Consider the following 18821-nt stretch of genomic DNA (forward strand, 5'->3'; position numbering starts at 1 on the left):
TCTTCACTTTCCCACGTAGCGCCTTCGGTTCCGTGATGTTCCCACACGACCTTGACTAGCGGAATAGTCTTATTCCCCAACACTTGTTATTTCCGATCCTCGATTCTGACCGGTCTTTCCATATACGATATTCTGTCGTCCACTTCAACAGTTTCAAAATCCGGAACATGAGTCGAATCTGGCTGGTATTTCCTCAGCATCAACACATGGAATACATTGTGGACTTGCGATAAACTTGGTGGCAAGGCAAGTCTGTAGGCCAACGTTCCATTCCTTTCTAAAATTTCAAAAGGTCCTACATATCTTGGGCTCGGCTTTCCCTTCTTTTTGAATTGTGACAAACCTCGCATTGGCGACACCTTAAGAAAAACATGATCTCCAACTTGAAATTCCAGAGGCTTGCGTCGCTTATCGGCATAACTTTTCGATCAACTGCGTGCCGTTCTTAATCTCTCTCGGATGATTTTTACCGCTTCCACGCATCGTTCTACCAACTCTGGACCTATTATGCTTCTTTCTCCAACCTCATCCCAGCATACCGGAGTTCTACAGGCTCTTCCATATAAGACCTCAAACGGTGCCATTTTAATACTCTGCTGGTAATCGTTATTATATGCGAATCCACTAGATGCAATTGATCTTCCCAACTCCTTTTAAAATCTATTACACATGCTCGTAACATATCCTCAAGCGTATGAATTGTCCTTTCCGATTGTCCATCTATTTGTGGATGATACGCTGTACTAAATTGTAATCTAGTTCCCATAGCGTTTTGCGGACTTTTCCATAAATTCGCTATAAACTTGGGATCTTTGTCCGAAGTGATCGTTACAGGCACCCCCGTGAAGTCGCACTATTTGCCGCATATACAACTTAGCGTACCTGTCCATCGCGAAATCCTTTCGTATGAGTATAAAATGCGCAGACTTAGTCGGTCTATCCACGACTACCGAGATCGAGTCATGTCCCCTCTGACTTCTCGGTAAACCCATAACAAAATCTGTAGTAACATGCCCCCATTTCCATTCCGGGATTTCCAAAGGTTGCAACAGTCCACCAGGCTTACAATGTTGTGCTTTCACCTATTGGTAAGTCAAACATTTTGCTACATACTTAGCCACGTCTATTTTCATTCCGTTCCACCAATAATGTTGACGTAGATTCTGATACATTTTCGTGCTACCCGGATGGATACCGTACGTGTTCCTATGAGCTTCAGATAAAATTCTTTCTTTAAGTTCCTCGTCAACAGGTACACATAAGCATCCGCGAAATTTCAAGATCCCATGTGCTGACACTTGAAACTCTGGTTTTCTCTTCGCGACTTCCATTTTAAGAATCTTTTGAATATCCGGGTCCATAGACTGCAAGGCCTTTATCCTGTCTTGGATCTCGGGTTCCACTCTCAAAGTTGCCATTAAACTTGACAATTGGTAAATTTTCAATTTAAACTTGGAATTTCTTAATTCCTCAAGCGGAGACCATCATTTAACCAATAAATGCGCGATGCTTGACTTTTGACTCAGGGCATCCGCAACTCTATTTGCCTTTCGAGGATGGTACAGAATATCACGGTTATATTCTTTGAGCAACTCCATCCATCGACGCTGTCTCATATTCAACTCTTTTCGAGAGAACAGATACTTCAAGCTCTGATGGTCTGTATAAATCTGGAATCTTTCGCCGCACAGGTAATGTCTCCAAATCTTTAAAGCAAACACGATTGCAGCCAATTCCAAATCATGCGTCGGACAATTCATTTCATGAGGTCTCAATTGTCTTGAAGCATAAGCGACAACTCTTCCATGTTGCATTAATACGCATCCTAAACCCTTTAGCGAAGTATCGCTATAAATTTCATATCCTCCAGGCCCGGAAGGAATGGCCAACACTAGTGCGGTTGTCAATCTTCGCTTAAGCTCTTGGAAACTCCATTCGCACTCATCCGTCCATTCAAACCGCATATCCTTCTTGGTCAACCTCGTTAAGGGAATAGCTATAGACGAGAACTTTCCACAAATCATCTATAATAACCCGCCAATCCCGTAAAACTGCGAACTTGATGAACCGTCGTAGGCCTCGACTAATTCATGACCGCTTTGATTTTTGAGGGGTCTACCGAAATTCCTTCTCCCGATAACACGTAACCAAGAAATGCCACTTTGTTCAGCCAAAACTCGCATTTGCTAAACTTAGCGTAAAGCGAGTATTCTCTCAAAGTCTACAAGACAACTCTCAAGTGTCGTTCATGCTCTTCGTTACTCTTCGAATAAATCAAAATATCGTCAATAAAGACAATCACAAACTGGTCCAAATACTCCTTAAATAGTCGATCCATTAAATCCATAAATGCAGGTGAGGCGTTAGTCAATCCGAACGGTATGACGGTAAATTCATAATGCCCATATCTCGTCCTAAACGCCGTTTTGGAATATCCTCTTTCTTTATCCTCAATTGATGATAACCCATCCTCGTGTCTATCTTAGAAAACATTGAGGCTCCTTGCAACCGATTGAACAAATCATCGATCCTTGGTAATGGGTATTTATTCTTGATCGTTACTTGATTCGGTTGCCTATAATCAATACACAATCGCAATGACCCATCCTTTTTCTTCACGAATAACACCGGCGCTCCCCAAGGCGACGTGCTCGGTTGAATGAATCTCTTGTCTAACAATTCTTGCATCCGAACCTTAAGTTCCTTTAACTCAAATAGGGACATTCTATAAGGTGCCTTCGAAATTGGTTCCGTTCCGTGGGCTAACTCAATTATAAACTCAATTTCCCTCTCTGATGGAAAACCCGACAATTCTTGAGGAAATATATCGAGAAATTCACGTACCACTGGTATACTCCCCAAGTTAGGTTCCACGAACGTCGTAGCCACTACCGCAGCCAAATACGCTTGGCACCCCTCATCTAACAACTTTATTACCTCAAGTGACGAAATTAAAGGAATCGAGATTCCTCCTCGACTTCCTACGAACTCAAATCTAGGGCGATCATCCGGACAGAAACGGATTACCCCGCTACCACAATCAACTACCGCTTTTTGTCTACTCAGCCAATCCATTCCAATAATCACGTCAAAATCAAACGTAGGCAGCACAACCAAATCTATCATATCCTCATTACCCCCAACGACTATGCTACAATTCGCACAACCTAGTGAAACAATCACTTTATCCTTTAACGGGGTAGTAACATGCAACATCACATCCAACGGTTCCAATTTGATATTAGCCAAATCAAGAACCGAGCAGACACAAACGAATATGATGCTCAAGGATAAAATAAAGCATAGGCAAGATGACCGCATAATTTAACCATACTTGTGACCACGCCAGGCGCGTTCTCCGCTTCACCTCATGCCACCGCATAAACCCTTCCTTGAGCGGGTGGTTTGTTCAAATTATCCTGCGGAGCAGCAGCCTGCGGTCCCGCTTGTGGTCGCCGACCTTGAGGTTTAGGTCCCGGAGCTTGGCTCGGACAATTCCTTATCTGATGGCCGAACCGGCCACACTTGAAACATGCACATGTTCTGCTCGGGCAAGGCCCGTTCCCATGTCTTCTACCGCACAAACGGCAAATCCGGTTCGATTGATGCGGTGGTTTCCCAAGGTTCTTCTTAACGGGAGGGGCAAAGCGTCTATTCCTTAACATCGGCATCTTGCCGAACCGACGATTATCTCTCAATGGAGCAAACCGTGATCTAAATGCGATAGCTCTTTCTTTCACGTCCCTCTCTATCATCCGGCTACGTTCATATATCTCCTTATAAGTTCTCAGATTCAAAGCCACCATCTAACTATGAAGTTTCGACCTCAATCCATCTCGAAACCTTCGCGCCTTCTCCCGTGGATCCTCAACCGATCTCGGTGCATACCTCGACAATCCGGCAAACTCAGCCTCATATTGATCCATTGTTAGTTGATTCTGGCGTAACTACAAGAATTCTACTAACTTCCTCTCTCGCGCCGTCTCTGAGAAATACTTATCATTGAAGGCGGTCTTAAAAGCGGTCCAAGTCTGAGCAACGCCTTCCGGAAATACTCCGGCCTTGGTGGCATTTCACCGGTCATTAGCGGTACCTTCCAGCCGATAAACCGCTAGGAGTACTTTCTCCTCATCTGTGCACCCCAAGACTCCAAAAGCCTTATCCAACTTTTCTATCCATCTCGGTGCCAACTCCGGGTCTCCAGATCTGTCAAATTGAGTGGGTTTTAACTTTATAAATTGCTCCACTAGCTGACCCATCTGTCAATTGGCATTTCCACCTCCTTGAACATTAACGGTTCCCATCATTTATATTATTCCCCTCGTTCCCAAGCATTTCCATCATTCACATTGGCTTGATTGGCACGACCCAAAACAGCTCGGACAGCTTGAGCAATATCGGCATTTCTATCTTGATTTTGCCGATCCATCAAATAGCCAATCCTTTCCATGGCCCTAATAATCCCATCTACTCTAGGGTCTTCTATTACTTGCGACTTCAAGCTGGATGCTCCCGATCCTCTCGGTCTACCACGAGGGCGATTCATCTTGCTCAACTTATACTACCTTAATCACTATAATTCCACCATGGAATTAGAAACCCAAGTCACTACTCAAGTCCCATGATTCTACGTTACATAGCAAGATAACAATTACTCAAATAGACAACCAATCACTCAATAGCAACCAAGAGCACATTGATTAGGAGTTCATGTCATACCTTAAGTCCAAACGCATCTGTAACTTAGTATAATCACAACCGGTCATTGATTCACAAAACAAGCCACGGAACAATGACACTCGGTGCTAAGTACGGAGCTTGGTAACCTCTTACACACCCACAATGATGCCACTTCAATATGCCAATCACATGTGCCAACTCAAATGACATGCATTTCTCGCCTAACTCTAGCGAATCTCCTAAGGTCTCGCTACCCACCAATCTAGAATTCATTCCTCCTTATTACTCCAATCCTCAATCACCTCGGATCGAGCTAACCTTGCTACGATACCAAACAAACGGGGATGTCACGCCCGCGTACCCTAGCACTCGCCACATCCCATTACGATCGTCATACTCCAGGATCCGGACGATAACAAAACTCAAATTAGATGCATACGCAGAAGTAAATAAATAGCCCCGACAAACAAAAGGTACACCAAGGTACCCCACATATAATTAACATATGCATCAAAGTCGTACAAGAAGGTCATGTCAAAATACAACAGACGTCCACTTGGTCCCACCAAAGGTTTTTAGCAAAAGACAACCAAGATGCCACAACCTACCACCACTACACTGAACTATTGGTCTCATCTTCATCCTCGTCTTGATCCGCTTTGGGGTCGTAATCGGAAGAACTATTGGATCACACCTCGGTAGCATCCTCCTCCTCCTCTAGGAACCTCGGTTGGCTTCAATGGACCGGTGGTAAAGTTTCCAATTCGGCGATACCACGCCTCAAAACAATGGGGTATCAAATGGTCCTTCCCTTCTTCAACCCGGACGGCAGTACATTTCCGAATATACACAAAACCTTTGCCTTATGGAAACTCGTCAAAAGTAGATGTCATTTCCTTGGGGTCACCCAGGCGAACAGGTGGCATCTTTAAGGTCCGGGGTCTAAAAGAAGGATCCCACGGAGGGGTGAGAATAACTTTTAGCAAATCAACCCTAACCCTAGACTAAGCCACTAGTACCTCCAGACTACTTCTCAAATCAAAGACGTCCGAAGATGTCAATAAAATCAGTATAGGCATGATGCAAGCGCAAACATAGACATTGACAATTTAAACAATCACAATAACCAGGCATTCGGTAGTTCGGAACCAAGCTCTACGTACTAGTACAGTAATCTCATTCTTGATATTAAGGCCCGCGTAATAACGCATCAGGTTATCTTGATGTACTTGGCAATACCCGCGTAATAACGCATTAGGTCAAATTCCGCATTTAATGCCTCAGGATAATATCAAAACCCCACGTCATAACGCCTCAGGGTACAAATAGTCTCATAACCCGAGTCATAACGCATCAGGTTAACACAACTCATGTATTCGCAAGTCAGCTGATCAAACTTATTCTTAGTCAAAAATATTTTTCATTGGCCAAGGGTCCACAATTTCACCTCACATTTCAAACAACTTCATGATCGTGTACAACTCGACTTAACGAGCATTTAATCCATAGCACACGAGAATACTCAAGGCCACATTACACTAGGCCCGGCACAAATTGCACCTACATGCAATCAAGTCAACAAGCATAATTCTCGTCAGTTCAATCATAATTCATTCTCGTGCCATACAAAAGATTAAATATCATATAATCATTCAATTCATTCGATCATGCATAATTTAACTCATAAATCACCCAATTGGATCACAAATAGGTCCCTTAGTACCCTAATGTCTTAATAAAAGGTTAAGGGTAACTTACCTATTCAATTGACCTAGCCACGACCTTCCAGTTAAGCGTCCAAGTCCAAAATCAATTCTGTCCAAAACAGGGTAGAGTGCGATTTAGGTTCAATCGCGCCGTTTAGCCACAAAACTACCTCTAATCGTCAATCCACTGCACATACTCCTCAATAACACATTCATAAACATCGTAGCATGTCTAAACGAAAAATTCAAGCCAAGGAGACACCAATTCCAGCCTTGAACAGAATCGGATAGCACCTTCCCAGAACAGAGCAAAAACTGGTTTTGCTTATACCATTTCCAACAGTTCATAATTTCATCCTAATCTCCAAATTAATGCGAAACCAACTTGCTAAAACTTTATTCTATATGTCTCATGAGTTCACCGAAAATTTGAAGTCAAAATAAGACTTTGAAGACCTCCAATTCGTCCAATTCTTTCAGACATGCAAACAGGCAGTTTCTGCTCCTCAAAAACCATCTCCATTTAGCCATGATTACTCATCAATCCTCAACTAAATTTGCAATCCTAACTCAGCCAAGTCAAGTACTATATGTCTAGAATATCCCACAAAAATTTTGAAGCAAAATGAGCTCTTAAAACCATTGTAAGAGAGCTCTCTCTCAAACCGGGTCAGATTCAATCCCGACTGGACCTTTGTCCATTCAATCGGACCTACAGAAAAATATACTGGGCCAAATTTTGCTCATAATATGTCCCTAGAAAGATAAGATGATAAGTTTTCAAATGTAGGTGGTCTCACCTTAATCCGACGTCAAACGAAGGAGATATGGCCGGAACAGTGAAGGGCGTTGGGGCTGGACGGGCTGAGCGACTTTCTGTGGGTGAACAAAATGAAGAGGAAAATGGAGTTAACATGAAGAACAAGGGTGGGGATGATCTTCAGCTAAGCAAAAAGGATGAGAGAGAGTTAAATGCCAATTATATGCTTAGTCCAAAGGTGAATAGTTGAGCACATGGGTCAATGAAGTGTAAATATCCAATTTGCCTCTTATCCAAGAATTTCTTCTAGAAGGTTTGACCCTCATTGACTCTCTCTCTCTCTCTCTCCAATAAATTTTCAGCATATAAGGTGTACAAAAGACCAGAATACCCTTTAGCTCACTTAAGGTAAGGTTAATGCTTGAGGGGTAAAATGGTCATTTTACACTTGTCATCCAAAAATTCCGATTTTTCCAGACCAAATTACCATCGATGAGGTGACGTCCAATTCAAAACCAAAATTGGAATTCTTCATTTCTATTTTCCCAGTTTCGAAAATCCATCTGTTGATTCATTTTCCTTTGAATGTAACTTCAGTTCATCTCAATCGACGGGCGGCTTTTATAGCGACATTACGCATATCGACTCGGTGATTTTCATCACTCTTAGGCTTGCTCAAGTCATGGTCATTTTGGTTAGGCGGAATCACCCGCGCTCCAATCGTATAACACTAGCAAAGGATTCCATAGTTGTTCATAGATCGACCTTTACCGGCTCTAAATATTCCCTCGACAATCCTTATGGTCAAAATGCCAATTCTCATTTGAGTTTCCTAGGTCCACGTACATTGTCATGCTTTAGCCTTTCCCTTTTCGGTCGGTATATGCGGGATTGATTAGATCCCAGTGAAATAAAACTGAAGTACATCGGTAGATAATCTTCATTCAATAGTCTCGAAATGGTATGAAATTCGGAATGTCATACACAATCTGGCTTGGTATGTGGAATCCACGGGTAGAAGTGCATTCAATGCCAAGGAAGATAGACCAAATCTGATATGGGTGGTGGCTTTATTATTGTTTTGGTTGCTGATTTTGGGGGTGGGCCCCCAATTTCGAGGATGATATTAATGGAAAATGACAAAGAAATTACTCATTGAACTTATTGTATACCGATATCAAAACCTATCGTATGCTCGCTAAATCAAATTTTTGGACCGTCATATTTGATAAGACCCATCCCTTTCAATGGTTTGAATTCACTTTGATTCATTTACTACACTCATGTAATGATTTCACAAATTGTCACGAGATATATAGGGCTCATTTCTCATGCGATGTACAAATTCCTTCTTTTGTTTTTGTTTTTGCCAATTACAATGGCGATTGAATGGATAAAATCATAGAGCCAACCACAAGAACGATAAAGTGAACTTGTGTTTTATGGTGGGAGCAATGGAAATCATGTATTTTTCCACTACATGATTGGTTTGATTTAGTAAAATAAATCTAAATGACATTTGGTTATCTCTAGAGACTAAATTTCTTTCAAAACCATGGCTTGAATGTAGAGCAAATTAGATGGCCATTTTCAATTATTAGGATGCATTAACTAAGGGTGCACGTGATAACATTTTCAAAACACAATTTTTGCTTCACAGGTACTTTTGGAGTGAAGCAGAAATTATTAGGATGCATTAACTAAGGGTGCGCGTGATAACACTTTTGAAACATAATTTTTGCTTCACAAGTACTTTTGGAGTACAAATCTGTTTGGTAAAACAACTTTTCAAGCAGAAATTCATTTGGTAATGGAACTTTATTTTTCTACTTCTAAAGTAATTTTTTGCTTCAAAAATTGTTTTCAACCAATTTTTTTTGTTCATAAAATTGCTCTTAAAATTTAATCAAAGGAAGTTCAAGAATACACTCCAAGAGAGCTTTGGAACACCGTAAATCTAAAAGACCTCGAGGGGGATAAAGAACCCAATTACTCGATGGACTATTTCTCCTTTGGGCTTTATTAACCCAATTAGCCATCTTATTTGCATCTCGATTGATATGGGTCATCTTTAATTTCGAGTAAGGCTCACAAAGAAGATGGGCTTCGTTCTTAAGCACACAGAGACTCCAACTAACTTTAGTTTGATCCGTAAGGGCCACATATTAGATCTAAGCGATCTGTTTCTATCTCTAACTCTTCTCCTACACGGGTGAAAAAATGTGTTAGAGTTTCGACCAAGGTTGTTGTCTCCACCATTTCCGCCGATGAAGGTTTGATTGACCATGCCAAACCGTCAATCAGGCCCCCATGGCTATCTCGGCAAACGGTTGCAATGGCTCATTTGCTCGATCCTTCCAGGTAAACTCCATCTATGTTGATTTTTAACTTTCCCCTCTCCAGTGGTCTCTAAAGTTGAGACGAGGTTGCCGATAAAGTTCCATTTTTCCTCTTTCCTATGAGCCATCTTTTGCAATTTTGAAACAAAGAGTGAGCATTCTCCACCGTATGCTTTGGACTTAGTTCCAAAGAGTGACAAGTGTTGCTATTTCTCTCATTCCCGATTTGCTAGAGAACGTTCTCCAACAATTCAAGAGGAACGCGAGTATGCTCGACGTTCGCTAACCATTCATCAATTCTAGATGAGACCATTTGAGGGAATTTTCAATTACATGGAGGGGTGATTTCATACCTTCCGAAATAGAAATCTCTCGATATTGATGTCTCTCTCATTTCACCCTAACTCTCTCACTTTTGCCGCTTTTCATTCTCGGCGCCTCTCTCAATATTAGTTGCGAATCGCTCTCTACACTTACTCCCAACTACACCTCCACCATCGCTGCCCACTATCGCCAACCACCAAACCACCCCGCCATCGCGGCCAACAACCGCCGACCACCGCTAGCCACCACCCATCGCCGCCTATGACTATAGCTAACCGTCGACCATCATCTGCCTCCTCTCGCCACCGGTCGTTATCGCCGACCATCGCCCGTCGCCGCCCACCTCCAATCACCGCCCTTCGCCAATTGCCGCTACCAAGTCACGATCTCCAGCTACCGAATCACCGTCTCCGACCGCCAAAATAAAAAATAAAAAATAATTTTTTTTATTTTTAAAAAGTAAATGATATTTTTTAATAATAAAATTTATTTTTTAGAGAAATTTAAAAATTTTAAAAATGAAGTAGAAATTTTTACCGGGTCGACAATAATTTTTCATAGAAGATTTTCTATTAATAATGTTTTATAAAAAAACTCACAAAGACGGATCAATAGGAGGCTGATTGGAGTTATTTCCTTTAATATTAGTAGATCTTTTAAGGTTGTTATTGGCTTTACAAGGTCGGTGGACGAAATTATTATCTTTTATTTCCTTTTTTTACTTTATCTTAGTCCTTCTATTAATCGAGGAGTCTGCTCCATTGTAAGAACATATTTGATGAATGAATGAGAATTCATCTCTTGAGTTAAATTTGCTTTATATCGGTTTCTTTTAGCCTTGGAACTTGGATTCTTCCTCGGTGGTGAATCAAAAGCCATTTAGCTGAGTGGAGCATCCGATTATGTCACCAATGATCCCCCATGTTGTCATGAAGACTATCTACTGGAATTGTCGATTATAAAGTTTCGATTACTTTCCTTCGAAATAAGATTGCTTAGCGGATTGAATGCGGATTTCACGGCGATTTACTAGATTGATTGCTTAGCAAATTGATTGATGATTCCATGAAATATACTCTTGTCGGATGCCCGATTAGTTGCTCATTTGATGCCAAATCACGACATGATCAATGAGAGGCTGGTTGGAGTTATTTCCTTTGATATTAGTTGATCTTTTAAGGTTGTTATTGGATGTACAAGGCTGGAGGATGAAATTACTATCTTTTATTTCCTCTTTTGCTTTGTCTTAGTATTTCTATTAATTGAGGAGTCTTCTCCATTGTAAGGACAGATTTGCTGAATGAATGATAATTCCTCTCTTGAGTTGAATTTGCTTTATATCGGTTTCTTTATCCTTGAAAATTGGATTCCCCTTTGGTAGTGAACCAAAAGCTCTTTAGTCTTGGTTAGTGTTTATCCTTTAAACCTCGGTGGTAAGCTTATGTCCCGAATCCCGATCTTGACTTTTGGCTGGTGGCATGCCTTTAGGCCTTGATATGATTGTATCATTTCCCACATTTACCTTATTCACTCAATTTCCATCCTTACACTCCGATCTATTCTCACTTCTTTCGACAATCACTCAAAACGCGTTCACTCGCCTCATGCACACATCAAATTGGTACAGAGAGCTACGTTGAACTAGTTTTGAGTGATACCTTATGTTATTAATTTCTTTTCAAGAAAGACAAAAAGAAATGGTTTATATGGTTTGAAGATCCATAACTTTGGAGCAATCCCACAGCAAAAGACATGAACGTGCTATGGAGAAACTCCAACAATAAATGGACAGAATTCTCGATCGCCTAGAGAAATAGCAAAAGGGTGACATGAGATATTCGGCTGAGCCTTCAACTAAATGTACGTCATTCTTTGAAGATACTTATTCTCACAAGCTAGCGAATACTTCTACATAGGAGAAAGAAAGGAAAAGCCCCCTGATTTCTTTAACGAGCTCCAAAAAGAATCAAATGGTGAATTTAGCAAGTGCTTTAAGTCGTGCGGCTATGGACATAGACAAACAAATTATCCTAACTAGAGGGCTATCACCATTGAAGAAATTAAGAAGATCAATATGGAACTTCGAGACACTCAACAAGATCTATATCAAGAAGAGCTTGAACCAAGGGGCAAGAAGAGATCATGAAACAAATTGAAGATGGAGAGTTGTTGATTATCCACTACCATCAAGCAATTATGATATTGTGGATGGCGAACCTCCAAATCAACTTGTGGAGGGAAATACCGAGGTCATAGAGAAAGAGGCAATGATTATGGTAACCAAAGACATTGCATATTACTTTCATTTCGTATGCCCGGAAATATTGTCTCCAAAAGTGACCATTAAGTGTTAAAATATATTTGACATATTTTCAACTTTTCAGCATATCTTTAATATACTTATTTGTATAAAGCTGATGCATTACTTATTTCATTGCGGGGGCTATCCTCGAGTTCTTTAAGAACCAAGTTATTTTGGTAAGAATGGTTGTGGCAAATTTTGCACTTCTAATCTTGGAGATGAAGCCACAACAAGATTTGACGACAAATCTTTTCAAAACCTAGGGAGAATGATGCAGAGCATCAAATTATATCACAAATGATCCCCATGTTGCCATGAATACTATCGACTAGGATTTTTATTTATAAAATTTCGATTATTTCCCTTAGAAATAAAATTGGTTAGCAGAGTGGATGTGGATTTCATGGTGATTCACCGGATTGATTGCTTAGCAAATTGATTGCTAAATTCATGGGATATACTCTTGACGAATGACTAATTAGTTGCTGATTTGATGTCAAATTAAGATATATCCATGGGAGACTGATTGGAGTTATTTTGTAACTACCCTAGGACTAATATCCTGGTTGCTATTTAATTTTCAAAATGTCCTTCTTAATTTTCAAAAATCTTATTAATATATCCTATATTTCTATTTTCGAGTATCATTAGAAAATATTAACTAAGATCTATTATAGTTGGGAAATTCCTTAGGGATTCTTGTTTAACCAACTTAAGAGCTATCCAACTTTAAGATACCTTTTTTTTTTTTTCGGTTGATACTTTAAGATACCTTAGTCTTCTAACTTGCTTCATTATTTTCTACCAACCTTTATTTTTATATGTAGGGAACTATCTATCCTGTTTAAATAGCAGACATAGCAGCTTCTAAGACAATTACAAAATACTAGATTTTATATAAGTTGGTGTTCGTCCTTAATCCTTGATTACATGCTCTGGGCTTCCCTAATCTATCTTACATCCAAAAAATATAGGAAAGCCATTACCCACCACACTAAACCTTGGGCTTACAATCATCACCTCCCAACCTATCTCACAACCAAAATTTGTTGGAGACTATCCTACCATACTTCCTAGCTGCTAATTTCGTCGGATCATGTATTAGTACATGACGAAATCACCCTAGCTCCTAGCGGCTCGGCCTAAAGCGCAAGAACACCATTGCCTGGGTATCCGGGCGGGCTGTGGAAGTCGTGAAGATGACCCCTCATCGTTCCATCCTCCTGTCACTCATGCTAGGAAACGAACTCTATAGGAATCTATTTAGCCAATCCTACATCAATCCAAATAGTGGAAGTAATGCGAACATAGGTAACATCGGTGTCGACACATATGACATGGTGGCGATGATGTGTCATGGGGTTGGGAACCCAAATATGGTCTCTCGCGGGATGCTCATTTTCTTTCCTCCAGCAAAATAGAATGAAATGGGTGAACAGCCCAGTAAATGAAATTTCTAGGCCTAAAACAAGAATATCAGAATAATACTCAACTTAGCAGTGAAAAATTCATTTTAACATGAAGCTATCTTATGATCCTTTTCATAAATGCCATACATCATCAATCGTGAGACTTCTTCTTAAAACTTCATATAAAAATGATGAGTTAGCTTTTCTTATCACTTTTGGGCACCCTCTCCAAGAACCTCTTATCGGAATTTTTGGTACCGGGCGACGTCGTCACTACACGTGAACGACGGCATGTTGAATTCATGTCATCATTAAATAACAACGTCTATGTCATCGCCTCGAGCAAAAGCTTTCAGCGAATGACGGTAGATCCATCTGTTGTCGTGAACAATGATCATTAGAGGTTTACACATCATGTCGTTACCCCCGAGCCCCTACACCGTTACTTTTCTCGTTAACGGTGGCACGTCGAGTCTTTTAATGTCATCCACAACCTTACAAGCGCATGGTCCATTTATTATCTTTGGTATTATCCATCATGCAAGAGTAAATCAACAAAACCAAGCCTGAATGAGGAATATATTGATGTCGTTTGAGTCGGCAAGTCAACACAACGAATGCTCGGAGCCGACTCGCATTCAGCTCGGTCGACCGAACCCCCGTGCAGCGTGACTGTGGGTGAGGATGGTGGTGTGAGGCGAAGGGCGTGAGAGAGAAGATGTGAAAGGGAAAGAAATGCAAGAAGAGATAAGAGTTTTGAGATGCTCGTAACTTTGCAAGAGTCGTTAGGGCCCCTTTTATAATAGAATGTCAAAGAACTTGCTCCTCACTTTTCTTTTGGTCAAAGACTTGGACACTATTCTTACTGGATCTCTCTCTCTCTCTCTCTCTCTCTCTCTCTCTCTCTAACTTCAAGAGGAAAGATCCCTTCTTGAAAGTTCTTAGGACCCTTTTTGTCAACTTTCATTTATCATACTTCTTAAATGTTTTAACTTTACCCTTTCCTTTTTGTACTAGACTTGTTGTTAGCCACACATTTTTACTAGATCAAGATTGAATCACATCTCCCTATTCTAGAATTTTCTCTTAGTCTAGTTAAATGTAATCTAATCGTAATTAATTTAATTATTTGCTTAGTATCTTTTATGTGTTTATATAATCTTATCTTATTTCACTACATTTAGAAATTAATAACGGAGCTTGTCGACGAAGGATGATATAGGACAAGCAACGGAATCGTCGACTATGGCCGAACAATCATCGCGTCGAGTGGGGATGTCAGTAGGCGCAACGATCCGTCTAGCGCCGATGGGGTGGTCGTCCTCCTTCTCCCCCTCCCCCTCTAGCCGTGCATACCACAATTATTTACTCTAATGCCAAAAGAAAGATGGTGGAATACTGTTATTTTGCTCACACGAACTCCCTCCTTTCTCTGGATATTATTATGACTTGTGAGAAAGATGGGATGGTTTCTAAAGCTCCTTCAAAAGTTATCTTTTCAAGAAAACCATCCCTTGTCATCTCTTGCTTTTTATGTCATTTCTTTTGCATGTATGTTTTGTCGTTACTTTCAAACGTTCAAACCTTATTTTGATAACTTTTGGAAAACTTTTATAAAAAATGAAGACTGAAGAATTCACTCACGTGGACTTCAAGAGCTAGTGACTTCCTTTTTTTATTATTATTATTATTATTATTATTATTATTATTATTATTATTTCAAAGACCACTTGATGGTTCTTAGATTTTTATCCTTCTACGTTTGTCCTCTTGCTCTCTATTTCTTCACGTAAGACTATTTTCCTAATGTTTTCTTTAGTTTATGCTCCTAAGATAGCATTCCTAATCCTAATCTTCTTAATTTACTTATTATCCAACTTGTACTATCTACCCTATTTAATCTGCCACTAACTAATTAAAGACGAACTCATGATTGATTGTTCTTCATTGAAGATCAGCAACCGGCGATGGTCGCCTACAATGTTGTCGCCCATCCACGCCGTTCCTTGATGGCGCGGCTGCCGGCGCTTCAAGCCGGCGATTTGGGCAACACGCCCGGGTCGGCCTCGCACTAACCGGGTACGAGTAGTCCGAACATCGTCCTTCGTTGCTAGCTTAAATGTTTCCCGTTATAAATTGTCATTTATAATAATCTTTAGTCATTTGTTCGCCATTATTATTGCATGTCTTTCTTTTAAAAATCTAAGGACATCCTATATTAATTCGCTAATGACATCTTTTCTAATGGAGTTTTGCTAGATAAATCTATCTAGGAATATTTTAACTTTACTACTTTTCTAATGAATTTCCATTTAATTGTAATTTCATACTTATCCTCCAAGTTTTTGTTATTAAAAATTGCCCATTAAGTTTAGACACTATGAACACATTTATAATACTTTGACTTTACTAATGAAAGTGACATTGATTTTTATCTTAGCATTTAATGCTAGAGAATGACATTTCCATTTATCATTTCCTCCTTGACTTTGCATTGACTAAAAAAAAAATTTACAAAACATTGACTTATTGAAAGATGACCTTATTTTAAATCTTTTAGATAAACTAAATTAACTTATTATTCACTTTATTCTTATTAACTCAATTCAAGAATAACCTCTACGTATCTTATTCTTGAATGGAAATTTCGAATTGTCATGCCCCGACTCTCAAGCTCGCGACATCCCTACCAAATCGTCAAAGGTCATAGAGGATAGCGTCCCGTGTACACTATCGACTTTCGCACTTATGGCACACGCGGAAACGTAAATTCTCCCGGACAATTAACAATAGGGATAGAAAAGTAGGAAATTAAACAAATCATTTAAACAAAAGACAATTTCAGTTCATACATAACCCTATACTTCGGGCGGCTCTCTAGGACCTCAAAAGATACACAATCGGGTAAGGTTAAACTCTCACATACTTCCAAAATCCTATAACGACCCTCACCTTAAACGCCTACGGGCTTCATCACTTGGGACCCGAAAAAGGGTTAACAACGATGGGATAAGAATAATCTCGGTGAAACAACGCCTAAGCCTGGCTAGGACTTTGATTCGCTCAGAAAATCCTACCAGGCAAACATAAAAGCATCATATGTATAATAGTCAACCACAAGCAAACTTACCAATCTCAGCCATGCACAATGCAATGGTCGACTCAACTTAACAGTTACATCAAACAATCAATGGGCACGACATCATATCAATTTGCATGCACGGGACACCACACGAAGTCCATTTATTAATAGGTAACCCATGCGAATGGCGTGGTCGGCGCATACGACCGGTAGGGCCCAACATTACGATCGGTAGTGCCTACTGGCAAGACCGGACATCGTCACTTATTTCTAGTGACGGCGATTGAAAGCTATGTAACCAGTGTGACTGGCACGGCATAGCAGACGTGCATTCCAAAAAGGAGCGTCGATCCGTCACAAGCCGCGACCGGCATCCAATAATTTGTGTGATCCATACGATTGGCACGGCCAAAAATTGACGTGCTTCTGATAAGTCGTGTGGTTTCCCACGATTGACATGGTACAAACTTGTAAAATTCCCATACAACTAGCATGGTTTAACCTCATCATATGATCACTTAGGTACATCCGACAACCAATCAATTTTTATCTTTTATTTTTAGTTGGATACTCATGCGGATGTGCTCAAAGACTCGGCCCAAGGCCATTTTCATGCTAAAATATGTAATTTAATTCCGCACGTGGTCAAATGAATACACAATATTATTCACAAGACATTGTATCTAATACAGGGTGCCCGACACCTTTAATCGCTCGCGCAACCAACAACAGTTAACACTAAGCATTCGATCAAACATTCAATCACCATGGATTAATTAAACGCAAATAATAATTCCAACGATAATTATTAATCCGATTTTAGCCAATTCTGAGCCGCATGCTGGGCTCTGACCTATCGCTCGCGATCAAACACCGGCAATCACCGCCCAAACAATCAGTCCAGTCTAATCACCAATTAGCCACAAACAATCTAACCAATCCAACTATCTTAAATAATTGTGGCCATTTATCTTAATACCCAATTTCTATTTAATTCGACCACTATTAAACTACCTAAACACCCTAAATTGCTAACTATGCTAATTGACTACTACTGAGCGTAATTATCGCCCCAATTAGGATTTAGGGGCTTAACTCACCAAAAACCGGTGGTCGAAGATGGATAGGGTACTAGACTTTCGGATCAAGCCGGGTATTGTTCTCGTGCATTGTTCACGGCCGGTGATCGTTCACGAACGGTAATTTCAATGACACGTATTCGAAACGACAACGGGGTCTCGGCGGCTCACGATGGCGGTACGGCGGCTCACGAAGGCTTGGTGGCCCTTGGGATACGTGGGTGGAGGAGACCGGGGTTTAGGGGTATTTGCAATTGGGATCTCGTGGGTTGAGGTTGGCCGAGGGTAGACGACCACCGGTGGGGGTAGAGCACGGCGATGGCTGGTTTGGCATTGGCGTTATCTTGGACCAGAAGAAGGACGAGGAGTCGTGAGGTGCTCGGGTCCTGTTGGTCCCAAATCAGTGGGTCGTGGGTTACGCGGCTAAATTGGGCTCTCAAATGAGGACTGTCACGGCGGAGCTGAGGTAGTGGTAGTCGAAGGTCATCGGGCTAGTGGTGCGCGGAGCTGAGGTGGCTCGGGGCTATTCGAGCGGGCTGGTCGCGATCTGGGCGGGTTAACGACGCCACGACGAGGACGATGAGGGGCGGAGCGGTGAGATGAGGTGGCCGTGGTAGCCGAGTGTGGTGGTGTTTGGTAGTGTGGCGTCGGATGGGGGGCCGAGAACCCGAAGAAGAATGAAGAAGAAGATGAACGGTGCGAGGGGGCTTCATGCGGCAGAGAAAGGAAAAAAAAGGGAGAGAGAGAGGGGAGAGTACATGGGTAGGGGAAAAAGGAAGAGAGAGAAGAGAGATGATGGTGATTGGTGGGTTGGTCATGATGGGACACCACTTGTCCAATCACCCATTAAGATTTTTGTCCTTTTGTGCATTAAAACCGTGGGCATTTGAATATCGGGTAATATAGGACTGTTTAAACATTTGGCTCAACCGACAGAGGGTGATTTTGGTTTTTTCGCAGATCGGGCTTGGTCAAGGTTATTGAGTGCGCGGATTTCGATCCTAAATGCGGTGACTAAGATTTTCGAAACTTGTCCTAAACTACATAACGTTCCAAGTGTCGTCCAAAAATCGTCACTTACGTCCTCACGATCCAAAATTTTGTACTGATTGAAATTTAATTTTTATCCTTTTTATTGAA

At 40.9% G+C, this 18821-nt stretch overlaps 1 long non-coding RNA gene across 1 annotated transcript; it reads right to left on the minus strand.

Moving 5' to 3' along the window:
• Positions 1-672: 672 nt before the first annotated feature.
• Positions 673-11415, minus strand: LOC125314348. Its single transcript, XR_007197858.1, has 3 exons — positions 11326-11415; positions 6435-6438; positions 673-685 (listed from the first exon to the last, which is right to left on the minus strand). It is a non-coding gene; the product is annotated as an uncharacterized LOC125314348 (long non-coding RNA).
• Positions 11416-18821: the final 7406 nt, after the last annotated feature.

This window comes from Rhodamnia argentea, chromosome 3, assembly GCF_020921035.1.
Source record: "Rhodamnia argentea isolate NSW1041297 chromosome 3, ASM2092103v1, whole genome shotgun sequence".
Classification (NCBI taxonomy): domain Eukaryota; kingdom Viridiplantae; phylum Streptophyta; class Magnoliopsida; order Myrtales; family Myrtaceae; genus Rhodamnia; species Rhodamnia argentea.